A 17,890-nucleotide genomic window follows, 5' to 3' on the forward strand; every position below is an offset into this window, starting at 1 on the left:
GGGTTGTTCAGCCTGGAGAAGAGAAGGATCTGGGGACAACTCATAACAGCCTTCCAGTACCTGAAGGGGGCCTACAAGAAAGATGGAGAGGGACTTTTTAGAAGGGCAAGTAGCAATAGGATGAGGGGTAACAGTTTTAAAATGAAAGAAGGGATATTTAGATTAGATATTAGGAAGAAATTCTTTCCCGTGAGGGTGGTGAGACACTGGCACATGTTGCCCAGAGAAGTTGTGGATGCCGCCTCCCTGGAAGTGTTCAAGGTCAGGTTGGATGGGGCTTTGAGCAACCTAGTCTACTGGAAGGTGCCCCTGGTCATGGCAGGGGGGTTGGAACTAAATGATCTTTAAGGTCCCTTTCAACCCAAACCATTCTATGATTCTATGAAAAATTGTGTCTCTGTAAAACATTTTAATTTTTTTCCCACTTCTAAATAGTGTACAAATTTGAAAGATATTTACAGGATATAAACCCAAGTAATTTAATGCCTTGATCAGCCCTGTATTCCTGTTCTTATATCAGGTATCATCTATGCACATCCTGCCAGACACACGGTGAACACTAAGTTGAGCATGAGACAGCAATGTGCCCTTGTGGCAAAGAAGGCTCATGGTATCCTGGACTGCATTAGGAGGAGTGTTGACAGCACATTGAGGGAGGTGATCCTCCCCTTTCTACCCAGTACTGTTGAGGCCATACCTGGAGTTCCATGTCGAGCTCTGGGCTCCTCAGTACAGGAGAGCATGGGGATAGTTTGGTCAGAGAGGTCCTTGGAGATACTCAAAACGATATAACTATAGTCCCGGGCAGCCTGCTTGAGCAGGGGTTTGGACCAGATGACCTCCAGAGGTCGCTGACAACCTCAACCATTCTGTAACTCTATGATGTCAAGAACAGTTGTCAAAAGACTTTTTTTCTTGCTGTTGAGCATCTTCTGGGCACTACTGTAATTATTACTATAAATGAATGTAGTAAGGCCTCCTTGGAATTAAACCTTGCAAGAGAGGTCAAGGACAACAGAAAGGGCTTCTTCAAATACATTGCAGGTAAAGCCAACACTAGAGGCAATGTAGGCCCACTGATGAATGAGGTGGGGGCCCTGCAGACAGAGGATAAAAAGAAGGCGGAGTTACTGAATGCCTTCTTTGCCTCTGTCTATGCTGCTGGAGGCTGTCCTGAGGAGCCCAGGACCCCTGAGGCCCCAGAAGAAGTCAGGATAGAGGAGGAATCTGTCTTGGTAGATGAGGGCTGGGTCAGGGACCAATTAAGCAACCTGGATGTCCATAAATCCATGGGTCCTGATGGGATGCACCCGTGGGTGCTGAGGGAACTGGCGGAAGTCATTGCTAGGCCACTCTCCATCATTTTTGCAAAGTCGTGGGCAACGGGAGAGGTGCCTGAGGACTGGAGGAAAGCGAATGTCACTCCAGTCTTCAAAAAGGGCAAGAAGGAGGACCCGGGTAACTATAGACCGGTCAACCTCACCTCCATCCCCGGAAAGGTGATGGAACAACTTGTCCTTGGTGCTGTCTCTAGGCACATCAAGGACAGGGGGATAATTAGGGGCACTCAGCATGGCTTCACCAAGGGGAAGTCATGCTTAACCAACTTGATAGCCTTTTATGAGGATGTTACCCGGTGGATAGATGATGGTAAAGCTGTGGATGTGGTCTATCTCGATTTCAGTAAAGCGTTTGACACGGTCTCCCACAGCATCCTCGCAGCTAAACTGAGGAAGTGTGGTCTGGATGATCGGGTAGTGAGGTGGCTTGTGAACTGGCTGAAGGAAAGAAGCCAGAGAGTGGTGGTCAATGGGACAGAGTCCAGTTGGAGGCCTGTGTCTAGCGGAGTCCCTCAAGGGTCGGTACTGGGACCAGTTCTATTCAATATATTAATTAATGACTTGGATGAGGGAATAGAGTGCACTGTCAGCAAGTTCGCTGATGACACAAAACTGGGAGGAGTGGCTGACACACGGGAAGGCTGCGCAGCCATTCAGAGAGACCTAGACAGGCTGGAGAGTTGGGCGGGGAGAAACTTAATGAAATATAACAAGGGCAAGTGTAGAGTCCTGCATCTGGGCAAGAACAACCCCATGGATGAGTACAAGTTGGGGGCAGACCTGTTGGAGAGCAGCGTAGGGGAAAGGGACCTGGGGGTCCTAGTGGACAGCAGGATGACCATGAGCCAGCAGTGTGCCCTTGTGGCCAAGAAGGCCAATGGCATCCTGGGGTGGATTAGAAGGGGTGTGGTTAGCAGGTCAAGAGAGGTTCTCCTCCCCCTCTACTCTGCCCTGGTGAGGCTGCATCTGGAATATTGTGTCCAGTTCTGGGCCCCTCAGTTCAAGAAGGACAGGGGACTGCTAGAGAGAGTCCAGCGCAGAGCCACGAAGATGATTAAGGGAGTGGAACATCTCCCTTATGAGGAGAGGCTGAGGGAGCTGGGTCTCTTTAGCTTGGAGAAGAGGAGACTGAGGGGTGACCTCATTAATGTTTATAAATATGTAAAGGACAAGTGTCATGAGGATGGAGCCAGGCTCTTCTCGGTGACATCCCTTGACAGGACAAGGGGCAATGGGTGCAAGCTGGAACACAGGAGGTTCCACATAAACATGAGGAAAAACTTCTTTACGGTGAGAGTGACTGAACACTGGAACAGGCTGCCCAGAGAGGTTGTGGAGTCTCCTTCTCTGGAGACGTTCAAAACCCGCCTGGAGGCATTCTTGTGTGATATAGTCTAGGTAATCCTGCTCCGGCAGGGGGATTGGACTAGATGATCTTTCAAGGTCCCTTCCAATCCCTAACATTCTGTGATTCTGTGAAAAAATGTATATGACAGAAAGGTAGAAATCAGCAGACTGAATGTTTATTTGTTTAAGAGTGGCTTTATTAGTTGGTTTTACTTATACTAAAAAACCCCTGCATTTATAGGGACTATCCATGCATAATATTTACCTATATCTGGGAGAAGATGGCAGAATCTGGGCCTGATAAGTGGGAGGCACTAAAAATATTAACATTTACAAAGGTTACTTTGGAAAAAAAAAAGGTTTTTCGAACCGCCCCAGACAAAACAATTTTTTGTTATCTTTGGAATTTTCATATATTTCAAACTCAAGTTTAATCTGTAAAATTACTATATTGCTAAGTAGGGAAGCTAATGGTAGTATTTCTTTTAATTTGTTATTTCTATAATATTCCACATTTCCTGCATATTAACTCCTGGTAAATTGTGGTATTTTAAAGATGAAAAAAAAATATATAAACACTTCAAGCCACTAGTAATTTTATAACTATTAAAAATATAACGAAATAAAAATGAGATGTGTCAACTCTAAAGCAGGCAAAACTACTATGGAATTGCTACAAATTATTTTGTTGCACTCAGGAAAAAAATAATCATTAGGTCTAATTGGAAAAAAGGAGCATTAATAATTACTGACACCTTTAAGTTATGTGCATACACCCATCTTTATTATTAACTATACACCTTCCACCTGCCATTTGTATTTGTCCGTATATTGTATCTTGTCATAATCTTAACTTATTGGTCTCTAGACACTACCACAGTATGAATAATAGATAATCATAAAGACAAGGAAAGCTTATGATGCATTATAAGTACATACTGCAGGAATGCCTAGAGGACCTAATCAGGATGAAGGTCTCCTTGAGTAAGAGATAGCTTCTACTTTGTAAAATCAACACTCTAAATAGGAGAAGAGAGAGGGAGACAGAGAACAGAGAAGTCAAATACTGAATTCAGACTCACAGAGCTGGCTAGAGGAAGAACTGGAAGCACGACTGAGTTTTACCTGTTCAGCACTTCTGTCTCTCAGACAGAACACTCTGAGGACATCCTGAGAAAGGCTTGTTTCTGTTCATGCTCTAAAACACGTACTGAACAGCAGAGTATAATCTTGGGATAAGTACGTGTGTTTCCTCTTGGGTAAATTTGTGGTATGACCTCTTAAAATTGGACACAAAACCAAAAAAAAAGTAGAAGGAATAATTTTTTTACCTGACCTGTAATAACAAACAGATACACTTAAAAAATCTCACTACACCGAAAAAGTTTATACTGTTGAGATTGCTGTTACTACTTTTGAGCAACTGGTTTCGAATGACAGAATTAATCTCATGTGTTTTTGTACATCTACTGGTACACATATTTTAACTATTTTCCATCAGTCTAATAAAATATTACAATTCTAGAGAATTTTCTGGGCTATCAGAAAGAAAGATGATTCAGAATGAGCATATTCCAGGCCAAGGTTGTCCTGATACTAGGAGCTGCCAGAGGGGCGGTTATTCCTTGAAGGTCAGAAGGAGTTAGCAACAAACAGATGCTTTGTGTCATGGGGAAGTTATCATGTTGGGACAGAACAGTGACGTGTCTAGTCAGAGCTAGATTTCTCACAGTAACCCAGCTGCAGATGATAAGGAAAGAAAAAAAATGGCCACATATGAAATGTAGCTTCACCCCGGCAGAGTGGCAAAGCAGAAGACTGAACACAGCTTTTCAGCTCTGTCTGAGATCACTGATCTCTTTGAATATCAATATGTTGCCTTTCTTTTGTGTCACACAATTTAGGCCACTTTCATTCCTCAGCAATTTGTATTCTGTTCATGGAACTCAAGCTCTGCCCTGAACTTCTCTGGGCACACTGACCTCAGATTTTAGTGTATTTCTTTGGAAATAATATATTCTGCCTACCTGTGGTTTTATTTGTCTTTGGGCACTTAAAGGAACAACAGTTTCTGTAAGTGTCACTGAGAGGTTGATATTCTCTGGAAATAACAAAAAAAGTTCTATGATGTGTTTGAATGATGATTCATGGATTTCCGGTATTAACCAGCCTGCTGAGTCTACTACACTCCAGTTGAGTTTAAGATAAGGTCTATTGTTTCTTTTGCTTTACATGGACATACGAATCTAATAAATACCTACGTATGTTCTTGCACTATCTACTCCATTCTCTAGGTTTTCTATGGTGTGAGATTGTGGCAGCAGTGACCACGATACTGAACTGTGCAAATTTAGTCATTATTTAAGAAGGTAGTGCTGACAAAATTGATAGCGTACCTCCTCGCATTTGATGGAGCTTTTTCTAAGACTGTCCTAATAGAAATGTATGGGCAGGGGGCTGTGAAATGGAGGTGCCTTTATAAATAACATAATTGTCTTTGAAATCACAGAAGTCTATCAATTTCAGTTTTGTGGGGAAGACTTCAATGACCCCTGGGGCTACTAAGTGTTCATAACCACTTTGTCCATTTTAACTTTTCGTTCTCCACCTTAAGCATTGACATGGGAGTGGAATAATAATTTCAGCTGGTTTTAATTTCTGTAGATTCTTGTGGAATATATTTGTATCCAGGTAAAGAAGATAGTGGACAATAAACTGTTTCCAAAGCACATGAGAATAGTACTGATATAATCTGGTTGATATTCCAGTTCAAAAGCAGAACCAAACAACATTCATTCTGTACAAAGAATCCACAAAACCATCTTGTATCATCAGTTAAGAACAAGTAAAAAACCTGAAACAAGGAATCTACAATAGTTTTTGCTTTGACTTAAAAATAAATGGCTGCCAACTAGTTTCATGTTTCATTTCATAAAAGCTCAAACCTTTTCAATCCTAAAAAATGTTCTGAAGTTTTATTATTTTGGTATAAAGACCACATTTCGTGTCCTGATCTATTCCTTGCTCCTTAGAAGCATACCCATGGGCAATTTACTTTTGAAGATTTTTAGAAGATTTTTTTTTCTCCTTATTTTATTTTTATTTTATATTTCATTTGTAAACTGATAAAACAGTGAGCTTTAAAGGGAGTCTAAAGATGAGAATATATTTCTCCTTTGTCTAGTCCAACATGAAGCTATAGTGAAAATTGCGTACTGTTACTGACCAGAGAATACAGAAAAGTCCTTTCACTTTAATATGTTGCCAAATGTTCTTCCCCTTCCCACTTCTGCTTCCCTCCAAACACACAGTTAGGAATTTATCCTAAACATTGTGAAGCAATAATGATGTAGCTTTAAAAAAACACAGACATTATTTTTCTCTTCTTTGTGGCAGTCCTTAAGAACATGGATTTTCCCTACCATTCCTTTTCATTGTGATTCAACATTATGTTACCAATGCATTGGAGTTTTCTTTTTCTACAGTGACTCATATCTCTAGCAATGTAGTAGAAATATACAATTTGAATATAAGGTCAATTTTTACTTACAACTTTTTTTTCTGTTACCTACCGAGTTTTTTGAAATATAGGGGATCTTGATCACAGAAAGCTGCTGCTACTGTGAGATGATGCAGAAATTTTGTTAAACAGATATTTCAGTTACTACATTACGTGATACATGTGTTCATAGATTTGTATGTCATACATACATATATTTCATATATGTTAATTTTGATCCTAAAAGAGCTATGCAAATAGATTTAAAATTATTTACACGCTTTTATTTCTGTGTTCATAATTTATAGAAAGAATGCCTATACTTTTGAAGAATTTACTAAATGTTGTGACGGATAGTCCAACAATTTTTTAAGTTCAAGACTTTTTTAAACACTAATATGGATTTATTTGAGGGAATAGGCTGTTTTTTGTTTTGTTTTGGGGTGGTTTTTCATAAGTAGTACTTTTTATTTCCAATAGGAATTTATTCAGAGAAGTCCTCTGTACAGCGTGGATCAGATATATGGTGTCTAAATAAATGATCACAATAAAAGTTCCCTTCTGATGTATGAAACCATCTTTTATTTCAGCTGGTTGTCTTAGTTTGGAAAAACTGATAAGACTTGAGAAACTCAAACTGCAGACATTATATACAGATATAAATAAATGGGCATATACATAAATACACAAATAGCTTTGTCAGTATTTTTTAAAAATATAAACATTGATTAAAAAGTTAGATGCTGCCTGAAGTGCTAATTTTGATGCTGTCACTTTGAGTTTAATGACATATCAATATAAAGCGGGAATAATGACTGTATTTTAAGCTTGCTACAAACATTGCAGTTCAGAATTTTGAGACAGAAACACATTATTTTTGTACGCAAATGAGTGGAAAAATTAAATTCTTTTAGTATTAGACCTTATGTGGGCAAAATTTCAGAGGCTGGCACTTCATGAAAATGAAATTATTTCAGTGCATATTTAATATTTCATTGCAGTCAACAATGGGAACAGTTTCAAGTGGCAGTGGATGTGATCATTTTCTGGAACAAATGGATAAGAGCAATTTAAACTCTGTACAGTCTTTGGCAATATCACAGAGAGTTAATGCAAGTAGAGTGGCAGAAAAGGAAGCATGACATAGTGTCGCAAACTGGACAGCCTCCAAGATTCTCATTAGCCATGTGACTAATCTTAAAATTAATACATAATGCAAACGAGATGTGAAAGCAGCTTTCTGTTTTGGTGCGATATCACTGCATGAGATTGTGTCAAATGAGCAGTTGAGGGCATTAAGGCTGTGTCAATGTCACACTTTAATTGAAATGGGTGTGGGATGGGAGGCACTTTAGCATTAAGCACATGAATTTCCATGAGGTTTCCTAACGAAGTAATGCATTCACCAATGCATCAAATAAAATACATTTAAACTCATCTTTAATAAGCTGGTGGATATACACGGGTGAATTTGAGGAAATTGGTGGATGAATTTGCTAAGCCACTATCTATCATTTTTGAGAAGTTGTGGCAGTTCAGTAAAGTTGGCACTGAATGGAAAAGGGGAAACACATCCCCATTTTTAAAAAGGGAAAAAAGGAAGACCTGGGGAACTGTAGGCCAGTCAGTCTCACCTCTGTGCCTGGCAAGATCACGGGGCAGATCCTCCTGGAAACTATGCTAAGGCACATGGAAAACAAGGAGGTGAATGGTGACAGCCAACATGGCTTCACTAAGGGCAAATCGTGCCTGACAAATTTGGTGGCCTTCTATGATGGGGTTACAGCACTGGTGGATAGAGGAAGAGTGACTGCTGTCATCTACATGGACTTGTGCAAAGCATTTAACACTGTCCCGCGTGAAATCCTTGTCTCTAAATTGGAGAGACATGGACTTGACGGATGGACCACTCAGTGGATAAGGAAGTGGCTGGATGGTTGCACTCAAACGGTTGTGGTCAACAGCTCGATGTCCAAGTGGAGACCAGTGATGAGTGGTGTTCCTCTGTGGGTCGGTATTGGGATCGGCACCGTTTAACATCTTTATCGCTGACATGGACAGTGGGATTGAGTGCGCCCTCAGCGAGTTTACCAGCGACACCAAACTGTGTGGTGTGGTCAACACGCTGGAGGGAAGGGATGTCATCCAGAGGGACCTTGACAGGCTTGAAAGTTAGGCCCGTGAGAACTGCATGAAGTTCAATAAGGCCAAGTGCAAGGTCCTGCATGTGGGTCGTGGCAATCTCAAGCAAAAATACAGGCAGGATGGAGAATGGATTGAGAGCAGCCCTGAGGAGAAGGACTTGGCCATAATGGCTGATGAAAAGCTCAACATGAGCAGGCAATTTGCATTTGCAGCCCCAAAAGCCAACCGTATCCTGGGCTGCATCAAAGGACGTGTGACCTGCAGATCGAGGGAGGTGATTCTGCCCCTCTGCTCCGCTCTTGTGAGATCCCAGCTGGAGTACTGTGTCTAGCTCTAGAGCCCTCAACATAATAAAGACATGTACCTGTTTGAGTGGGTCTAGAGGGGGCCCATTAAGATGATCGAAGGCCTGGAGCTCCTCTGCTATGAAGAGAGGCTGAGAGAGTTGGGGCTGCTCAGCCTGGAGAAGAGAAGGCTCTGAGGAGACCTTCTAGAAGCCTTCCAGTACTTGAAAGGGGCCTACAGGGAAGCTGGAGAGGGACTTTTTACAAGGGCATGGAGTGGCAGGACGAGGGGGAATGGTTTTAAACTGAAAGAGGGTAGATTTAGATTAGATATTAAGAAGAAATTCTTTGCTGTGAGGGTGATGAAGCACTGTAAGAGGTTGCCCAGAGAAGCTGTGGCTGCGCCCTCCCTGGCAGTGTTCAAGGCCAGGTTGGATGGGGCTTGGAGCAACCTGGTCTAGTGGAAAGGTGTCACTGCTCATGGCAGGGGGGCTGGAACTAGATGATCTTTAAGGTCCCTTCCAACCCAAACCATTCTGTGTTTCTATGTTTCTATGAAAAAGACAAAATGTGACTGAAAATATTCTAAGGTTATATAATGTGTACCAAAAAATGTCTGTGTGATAAAGAATATTATATCTGTTTTCAAAGTACAAAAATGAAAAAAGATAAAACAAGGGATATACAAACTCATTAGTAATGACAGAGTGAAAGAAGACAAACATGGGACACATCTACTAGAACAAGAGCGAGGCATCTTGCCACAAAAAGACAATTCAAATTCATTTTTAGGGTACAAAAGTTTCCTATGTAATTTCTACTATTATCTGAGACATGTATATGTGTATACTCCACACCTAATTTAAATCTCATTCTCATTTTTCCACAGAATGTAAGGTATTTGGATTAGACTAAACAAGCCACAACAGGATTTCAGCTCCAAAATTATTGGTTTTCAGAAAATTAATATAATTAATGGCTAAATAGTCACCACTGTCTTTCATTCATCATTCTCCATACATTTAGTAGGCTTATATGGATAACAACTCACACAAAATGATCTGGAACCAGTACAATTTGCCTCCAGTCTCCAAGGGTATTCGGACTGATTGTGTAGACATAACTAAATTGTCTGTGCTTGTGTTCCATATTCATCATAATTTAAAATGAGAAATAGAGACTATATAAGAATACTGGTGTATGCGTTTGAACCATAATCTTAAGCCTGTGTTTTAGTAGTAGTTTTCATTTTTCTATCTGTTGGTATTATCTGCATCATACATCACATTAAGAGGTTAATACTCCCTTTTGGTATAAAGCATTTTGACTTACGTACATGAAGAAGAGCAAACAGATCTTATTCTTACTATGTTAGGACTAAGCCTTACATTCAGACACCTAAATTAAAATGTCTTCACACGAGCTGTGTATCCAGGTTCTGGTTTTGTGGGATCCAGAGAGATCTGGGAGTGGAGATTTAGGTCATTGTTCATTTCCCTTATCACAGGCTTCGACAGCCATTTGAGATGTCCTACAGTATCCTGCTTGGTTTCAGATTCCTGATCCAGTATGCTGTGGATCTCCCACAGGTCTTGTGTCATCATCCTCTGTCCCTCTGTGGGTGTGACACAGAACCTATGGGGCACCAGAGCCCGTCTAGTCCAGTAAAGGAAAGCACGACAAGCTTCCTGAGAGCATATGAAATAGCAAGAGTCATGTGTGGGCAACTGTATAGAGTCTATACTTCCGTTAAGTGTAAGGGGATCTCAGATGCCTACCTTGCATGTAGACACAAATTTTGTAGCTGTCTAAACATAGGTGCCTGAATCTGAATCGTAGTGCGTTCCCTGACAGCTTGTCAGAACAATGACCTTCACAGATCACTCTCAGAGTGTCTGGATAGATGTCTGGCACTGAAGGGAGGAAAATGCAGAGTGGGACTTGCTATGTAGAATCCTTGTTAAGGTGGCAAAAGAAAGGAGAACACCAGCACGTGTCTGGCAGTGTAGGTGCTCTCACTGTAAGATCAAAAAAACCCCATGAACAGAAAAAGAGGGAGTTGTATTAAGAAATTAAGAATGCAAAAAGTGCCTAAGCTGCTCAGTTAGTTCAGATTTCAGTGAGGCAACAAAATACTTTCTGCTCGGTGTTGTTATTATATCCTACTATGAAGGGAAATAGAAATTATTTGAAGTCATGGAGAATGGAGACCGGAAAATCGTAACACATCTTTCTCTCTGTGAGGGAAACAATTCAATTAAAAAAAATCCCATTTCTCTTGGAAAGAATTTTTTGAAAAGATGATAGTTTCCATCTAAAGAGCAGATATTAATGATAGTTGAATCATCTCTCAACAGTTCAGTCTGAACTATATCCTCTGACTTAGACGTATTCTCAGCTCAAGATGAGCTTTGATTCTTTACCCCTTCCTCTGCTGAGAACTTCCTTTTTTTTCCTCGTTAATGAAACAGTCTGGCCCCATTCTAAATATGCTGTGTTACTCAGATACAAGATCTCTACCTCTGTTCTTAAACTTTCTTGCTTGGGACTTTGCTTTGATAAGTCAATTATTCAGTCCTAAACAGTTTGCAGACTTCATGTAAGAAATAATCAAAACAACCAATTACATTTCCCTGTCCATACCCAAGATAAATCACATCTAAAATCCTGGACACACACTTAATGTCTGCTACTGCTTTATCACATTCATATTTGCTTACAAATGTAATTCATCATGAAATTATTTGAGGGCTTTTTTACATCAGGTGATAGGTTGCTGTCAATTAGTACTTTCAGAGAGTCGGGAAACAGTACTTAATCTAGTAATTTTCCTTTGCTAATATCTCTGATATAAACAATAGCAGACTAGAAATGCAGTCTGTGTATTTCTGGGGAGTAGGTAGCCCAGAGACCTGTTCCTAGAGTTGACATTTTCTCCCTGTCTTTTCACCAAACACCTGCTCGAATGTTGGAGGTTAATCAGAACACTTTGACGAACATTTAGGCTTGCAGTGTAGTCTTGGAAGTGCAGTTGTCTGTCTGTGTCCATCACTCATGCTCTTAGAAAACATAAAGCAGCAACTATGCTAGCAGATTCACTTCAGCCAGAGTGGTATCAGACAGCAGCTATAGTTATGAGTCTCTGCAGCACATGATGAGGTCTCTGGGAAGGAAATAATGTGTAGAGGAGAACCAGCGTAGAGCTATCTAATTCCTTTACCCTAAATCACAAACAAAGAATGATTCGTGAACTATTACCTGCTAAGAACAGACTTTGGAACCTCTGCAATAGATTGTAGTTTTCTGAGATGGGATGACCCAAATGAATAACAATCTGACAAGTCCCACTCTTAATCTCTATCCTTCTCTCAGCCTTATTGGCTCTCTGGCATTCATCAGACAATTTTGCAGGCTGATTCATCAACAGTCCAGAAGAAAACTAAGCCACCTCAACACAGAATAGTTGTCTACCAGGTTAGTGAGTTTAATCACTTTAGTAAAAGCAATTCAGCAAGCTCAAAAAGTGGCAAATTGGACAGTATAGATCGACCTATGGGGAAATGGGAGTATAAGTGGGGACAAAAGAGAAGAAAAGAGATCTTTTATTTATGGGACAGGCAAGATGCAAAAACTGAGTCAACCATCTCATGCAGAGTCACTCTCAGATGTCAGTTGATCTCTGCTCACAATTACAATAGGGATAATTATCTGTGCCAAGAAAGTAGATGGATTAAAAAAACATGTAGGTAAACTATTGGAGGTAAAAAAAAAACATCAAGGGCTGTTAAAAAAATTTATTTGCATCTTTGGGGTGCAAATAACTAGAAGCTGAAAGAATATGCCAAGCAAAAATCATTGTGGGATTCCCTGGTCTATTGGTCACTCTCCAAAAGCAGAAAATGGATTACATGGACTGTTGAACTTCCATGGCTCTACTTTTTATACTCTCATTCAGAGCATTTACCTAATATGAATGACCTTAACTGACAGTCTGGCCAGTGACCTGACTTCCTTTCTCCTTTATTTCAGAAAGCAAGCAAACAGATGAACAACTGTATTTCTCAGAGTCTCTGCCCAACATCTGCCTATCATGGCTGGAACAGGAGAGGAAAGTTTCTCTTGCGTGTTCCCATGACAGACCTATGCTGCATGTTCACATGCAAAAAAAACACCAATACCCCTTAACTGTTAATAGAATCATAGAATTATTTTGGTTGGAAAGGACCTTTAAGATCATCAAGTCCAACCATTAACTTAGCACTGCCAAGCCCACCACTAAACCATGTCCCTAAGCACCACATCTACACAGCTTTTAAATACCTCCAGGGATGATGACTCAACCACTTCCCTGGACAGCCTGTTCCAATATTTGATAACCCTTTTGGTGAAGTTATTTTTGCTGATATCCAATCTAAACCTCCCCTGGCACAACTTGAGGCCATTTCTTCTCATCCTATCATTTGTTACTTGGGAGAAGAGACTAACACCTGTCTCGCTAGAATCTTCTTTCAGGTAGTTGTAGAGAGCGATAAGGTCTCCCCTGAGCCTCTTTTTCTGCAGACTAAACAACCCCAGTTCCCTCAGCCGCTCCTCATAAGACTTGTTATCTAGACCCTGATAGTTCATACTTACTATTTTCTATCCATTAAGTCTCTTTGTGTTAGAAGTAAGATAGATTCCTGCGTTGGCCATCTTCTCTTCTCCACCGAATAAAGTGTCAATGAAGGATCAAAGCACTGTATATAACTCTTACATTCTTCCTAAAAATCTCTGAGTTTAATTGTATATCTGCTAAAGATAGAGAGAAGAACAACAACAAAAATTGTACAGAAGTATGACCTTGTGGTTGCTACGCTTAAGCACTGATTAACCAGATTAAAATTTAGGAATGAAAAAAGCCTTTTCTCGTAACTGAAAATATCAAAACATTTCTGTGGTATATTTTTTAATAATAGTGTTGTGGTTTAAACCCAGACGGCAACTAAGCACCACACAGATGCTCGCTCACTCCCCTCTAGTGGGATGGGAGAGGGAATCGGGAGAGTAAAAGTGAGAAAACTCGTGGGTTGAGATAAAGACAGTTTAATAGGTAAAGCAAAAGCCATGCATGCAAGCAAAGCAAAATAAGGAATTCATTCATTATTTCCCATCAGCAGGCAGGTGTTCAGGAGAAGCAGGGTTCCAACACACGTAATGGTTACTTGGCAAGACAAACACCACCACTCCGAACTTCCCCCCCCTTCCTTCTTCTTCCCTCAGCTTTATATGCTGAGTTTGATATCATATGGTACGGAATATCCATGTGGTCAGTTTGGGGTCAGCTGTCCTGGTTGTGTCTCCTCCCAGCATTTTGTGCACCTGCACACTAGCAAACCATGGGAAGTTGAAGAATCCTTGATTTCTTAGCAGAAACTAAAACCATCAGTATGTTATCAACATTCTTCTCATACCGAATCTCATACTAAATCCAAAACAGCGCTATTCTAGCTACTAAGAAGAAAGTTAGCTCTATCCCGGCCAAAACCAGGAAAAATAGTAATATTAATAATAATGATAATAATGAAACTGTTTTATTAACATTCTTTTATCATGATTCTATCATAATCAGAATCTAGAAAGAGTCAGCCAAAAATAAAAATCATTGTTAAAATGTTTTTGTGTTCTACACAATATAGGTTATTTTTTTTTTTTTCATATCAGCTTTGTACAGGCAGAAGACTCAGCAACTAGTGTTTTTGATTTGACTCAATCCAACAATCCTCACCTCCCTCTGCTTTGATTCACCAAGTCTCTAACTGTTCCATCTAATAAACTGAAGTGGCACAAAGATGCTTCTTATCACAGAAGAGCTTATTCTCAGAGCTGAGCTCTTCAGGCCTCCCTTCAGGCCTACAGTGATACCTAAAACACTGACCTATCAGAAAATTGCGACAACAGCTCCTTCTTAGGTTCTTAGCTACTGTAGGGTTTTTAGTAGTGTTTCACATACACACTTTCATTGGATTGAGCCGCTCTGATAATCTGGGGAATTCAGCTCCTAGTCCACAGACACTGACTGGATTTAAGTGTGATCAAAATGTCCAGTTGGGTGGTGACAATAAGGCAGGAGAGTTTCTGTGTTTATCCAGAACTATAAACCACAGTGAAGTTCTCACCACCCTCACAGTATAGAATTTCTTCCTAATATCTAATCTAAATCTACCCTCTTTCAGTTTAAAACCATTGCCCTTGTCCTTTCACTACATGCCCTTGTAAAAAGTCCTTCTCCAGATTTCCTGTAGGCCCCCTTCAGGTACTGGAAGGCTGCTAGAAGGTCTCCTCAGAGCCTTCTCTTCTCCAGGCTGAACCTCAACAGCCCCATCTCTCTCAGCCTCTCTTCGTAGGAGAGGAGCTCCACGCCTGCAATCATCTTAATGGGCCCCCTCTGGACTCACTCGAACAGGTCCATGTCCTTCTTATGTTGGGGACCCCAGAACTGGACAGAGTACTGCAGCTGGGGTCTCACGAGAGCAGAGTAGAGGGGCAGAATCACCTCCCTTGACCTGCAGGTCACACGTCCTTTGATGTAGCCCAGAATACAGCTGGCTTTTAGGGCTGCAAGTGCACATTGCTAGTTCGTGTTAAGCTTCTCATCAGCCATCACCCCCAAGTCCTTCTCCTCAGGGCTGCTCTCAATCCATTCTCCACCCAGTCTGTATTTGTGCTTGGGATTGCTCCAACTCACATGCAGGACCTTGCACTTGGCCTTGTTGAACTTCATGCGGTTCACATGGGCCCATCTCTCAAGCCTGTCAAGGTCCCTCTGGATGGCATCCCTCCCCTCCAGCATGTCAACTGCACCACACAGCTTGGTGTGGTCAGAAAACTTGCTCTCAAATGTGAAATACTATAAAGAAAGACTAGGTTCTTAGGGCTACAATAGCGTGGAATATCATGTTATGTGGCAACTGAGGAGATTCAAAGGTCCTGGGAATTAGATGACTGAAGTTGGAGTGAACACCTAAGTCATTCTGTGGCTTTAGCCCAGTGGTTCTGTTATAGATCTCCCAACCCACACATACTGATGATAATTATGATTAGGATCATGAACTTAGAAGGAGCTGAAGTGAGACATGCAACTCGTAAAAAGTATTGGCAGTGGAAACTTTGCTTACTTATTCCCTTATATCATGATTTGTAAAAATATTCCTTAAATGATTTTTGAAATTGGAAGAGACACTCATTCTACGATTTCCTAGAGGTGGATGGTTTATCATGCTCAATTCAAAATTAGTCGTCACAGGACAAATGTCTCCATTAACCTTTCTTTCATGGAAGCTGGCAGCCATCTATATCTTACTAAATCCAAGGCATCATCCATGTTAATAGCCACACAGATGTAGTCAACTTGTTAATTACTCCCCCTGAAATGACAAGAAGTGAATTCGTAGCTGTCAGATCTTCCCACTCAGTAGCACAATCCCAGACTTGAAAGAGTAGTGAAATTGCTACCTGCTATTCTCGTTCCCCAAGATAAGGGTACTTGGATTCCTGTTAATTATCATGTTTTGATTAAACAGGAGTGCTTTATGCACTTTGCTCATGTACATCTTTGAAGAAAATGACATTTTTCTGGAAGCAGAAAAAGTAATGATATGCCTTTATTAAATATTAGTAGCATTATCTATATTGCAAGTGGTTTCTAACAGAAAAGCAAGTGCTACAGCAAAGGTTTGTCTGAGTTATCTTTAGCCTTGATTTGCAAAAATAGTAACATTTGTAAGAAATCATATTTTCTCTTCAAGAGCTTGTTCTGAGAAAAGTCTTTGTTACTCAAATAGTCCTTTCTCATGGATGGGACACTTTATAAAGCAAAATTTACCCTGTTTGAAGGACTGTAGTACAAAGTATGAAGAAGAGCTAACTGAGTTTTCTGGGCAGCAAGTCATATCCTTTATAATTGTTTATATAAATTTAGTCACATCTGTGCATGCTTGCAGATTAAAATCATAAATGATGGCTTTGTTGATAACACCGTTTGCATCACAAATGATAGTTACTGCACTGGGCCAAATTATTCAGATAGTCTTTGTCAGTCTTTTATCCAAATCTCTGCCATATCAACACTTACAAATAGTTAGGGGCGGGTGTCAAGAAGATGGGGCCAAACTATTCTCAGTGGTGCCCAGTGACAGGACAAGGGCCAATGGGCACCAACTGAAACATGGGAAATTCCAGCTCAATATGAGGAAAAACTTCTTTACTTTGAGGGTGCCTGAGCACTGGAACAGGCTGCCCAGGTGGGTTGTGGAGTCTCCTTCTCTGGAGATATTCAAAACCTGCCTGGACACGACCCTGTGCAGTGTACTCTAGGGGAACCTGCTTTGTCAGGGGGTTGGACTACATGATCTCCAGATGTCCCTTCCAACCTTAACCGTTCTCTGATTCTGTGATTCTGTATCCCAGCCTCTCTGCAGAAGCCCATCATTTACAGAAGGAGATGATTCTACATGCAGAGGAATCCTACATTTCACAGTATATTGTAATGTAAGAATGTAATCAGCTTCTCCATCTATATGTCTATGGGAAAGAAGGAAGAGGGGGACATTGTTTTCTAGACTTCATATTGGTTACACGAACCGTAGTTAGAATTTGATCAGAACTCTTAACAATTCTGTTTTTCATGGGCTCTTGTGAACATACATTTTGGTTTTATTAATAATCACATTTTAAGGGAGAAAATATATACCTGCACCTAGAAAAAAATAGTAAAGAATTAATATAGAGAGTAGTAGTATAAAAATAGCTGGTGTTTCTATAGAAGAAGATATTTGTATTGGATTTTTTGGTGTTTAATTTTCAGTCTACTCCTGGACCTGATTTTTTTCAGGACTAGGGAAATAGTTTTACACATTGCAGGTACTCTACATAAGGATCAGTTTATGATACTCTTCTCTTGCACATTCAGATACTCTCAGTCTTACATGTCTCTCTGTATTTGTATACATAGCTACATACATACCAGTGCACAAACACATAAAACCAAACTCACATACCGTAAATAAGCCTATATGTCTAATCTCCCTACAATGCAGAACCTCAAGGGAATGGATGAATATCAGTACTCAGTGTAGAAGGATCTGTTGGTTTGTTGTACCAGAATATTGAGTCAGAACTGAAGTAAAAGAACTATGATGCATCCAAGTCAGCAGTATGAAAGCATGTGCTATATGGAGGGCAACTAGTAGTGGATAAGGTGCTTCTTGTAGTTAGTACTGTTATAAATGGTGGGTGGC

At 40.5% G+C, this 17,890-nt stretch overlaps 1 protein-coding gene across 1 annotated transcript in view; it reads left to right on the forward strand.

Annotated features, from left to right (window-relative positions):
• The window catches only part of RIT2 (Ras like without CAAX 2), a 199,020-nt gene that overhangs the window by 55,046 nt on the left and 126,084 nt on the right, over window positions 1-17,890 (forward strand). The window lies entirely within an intron of this gene.

This window comes from Nyctibius grandis, chromosome Z (genome assembly GCF_013368605.1).
Source record: "Nyctibius grandis isolate bNycGra1 chromosome Z, bNycGra1.pri, whole genome shotgun sequence".
Lineage (NCBI taxonomy): Eukaryota > Metazoa > Chordata > Aves > Nyctibiiformes > Nyctibiidae > Nyctibius > Nyctibius grandis.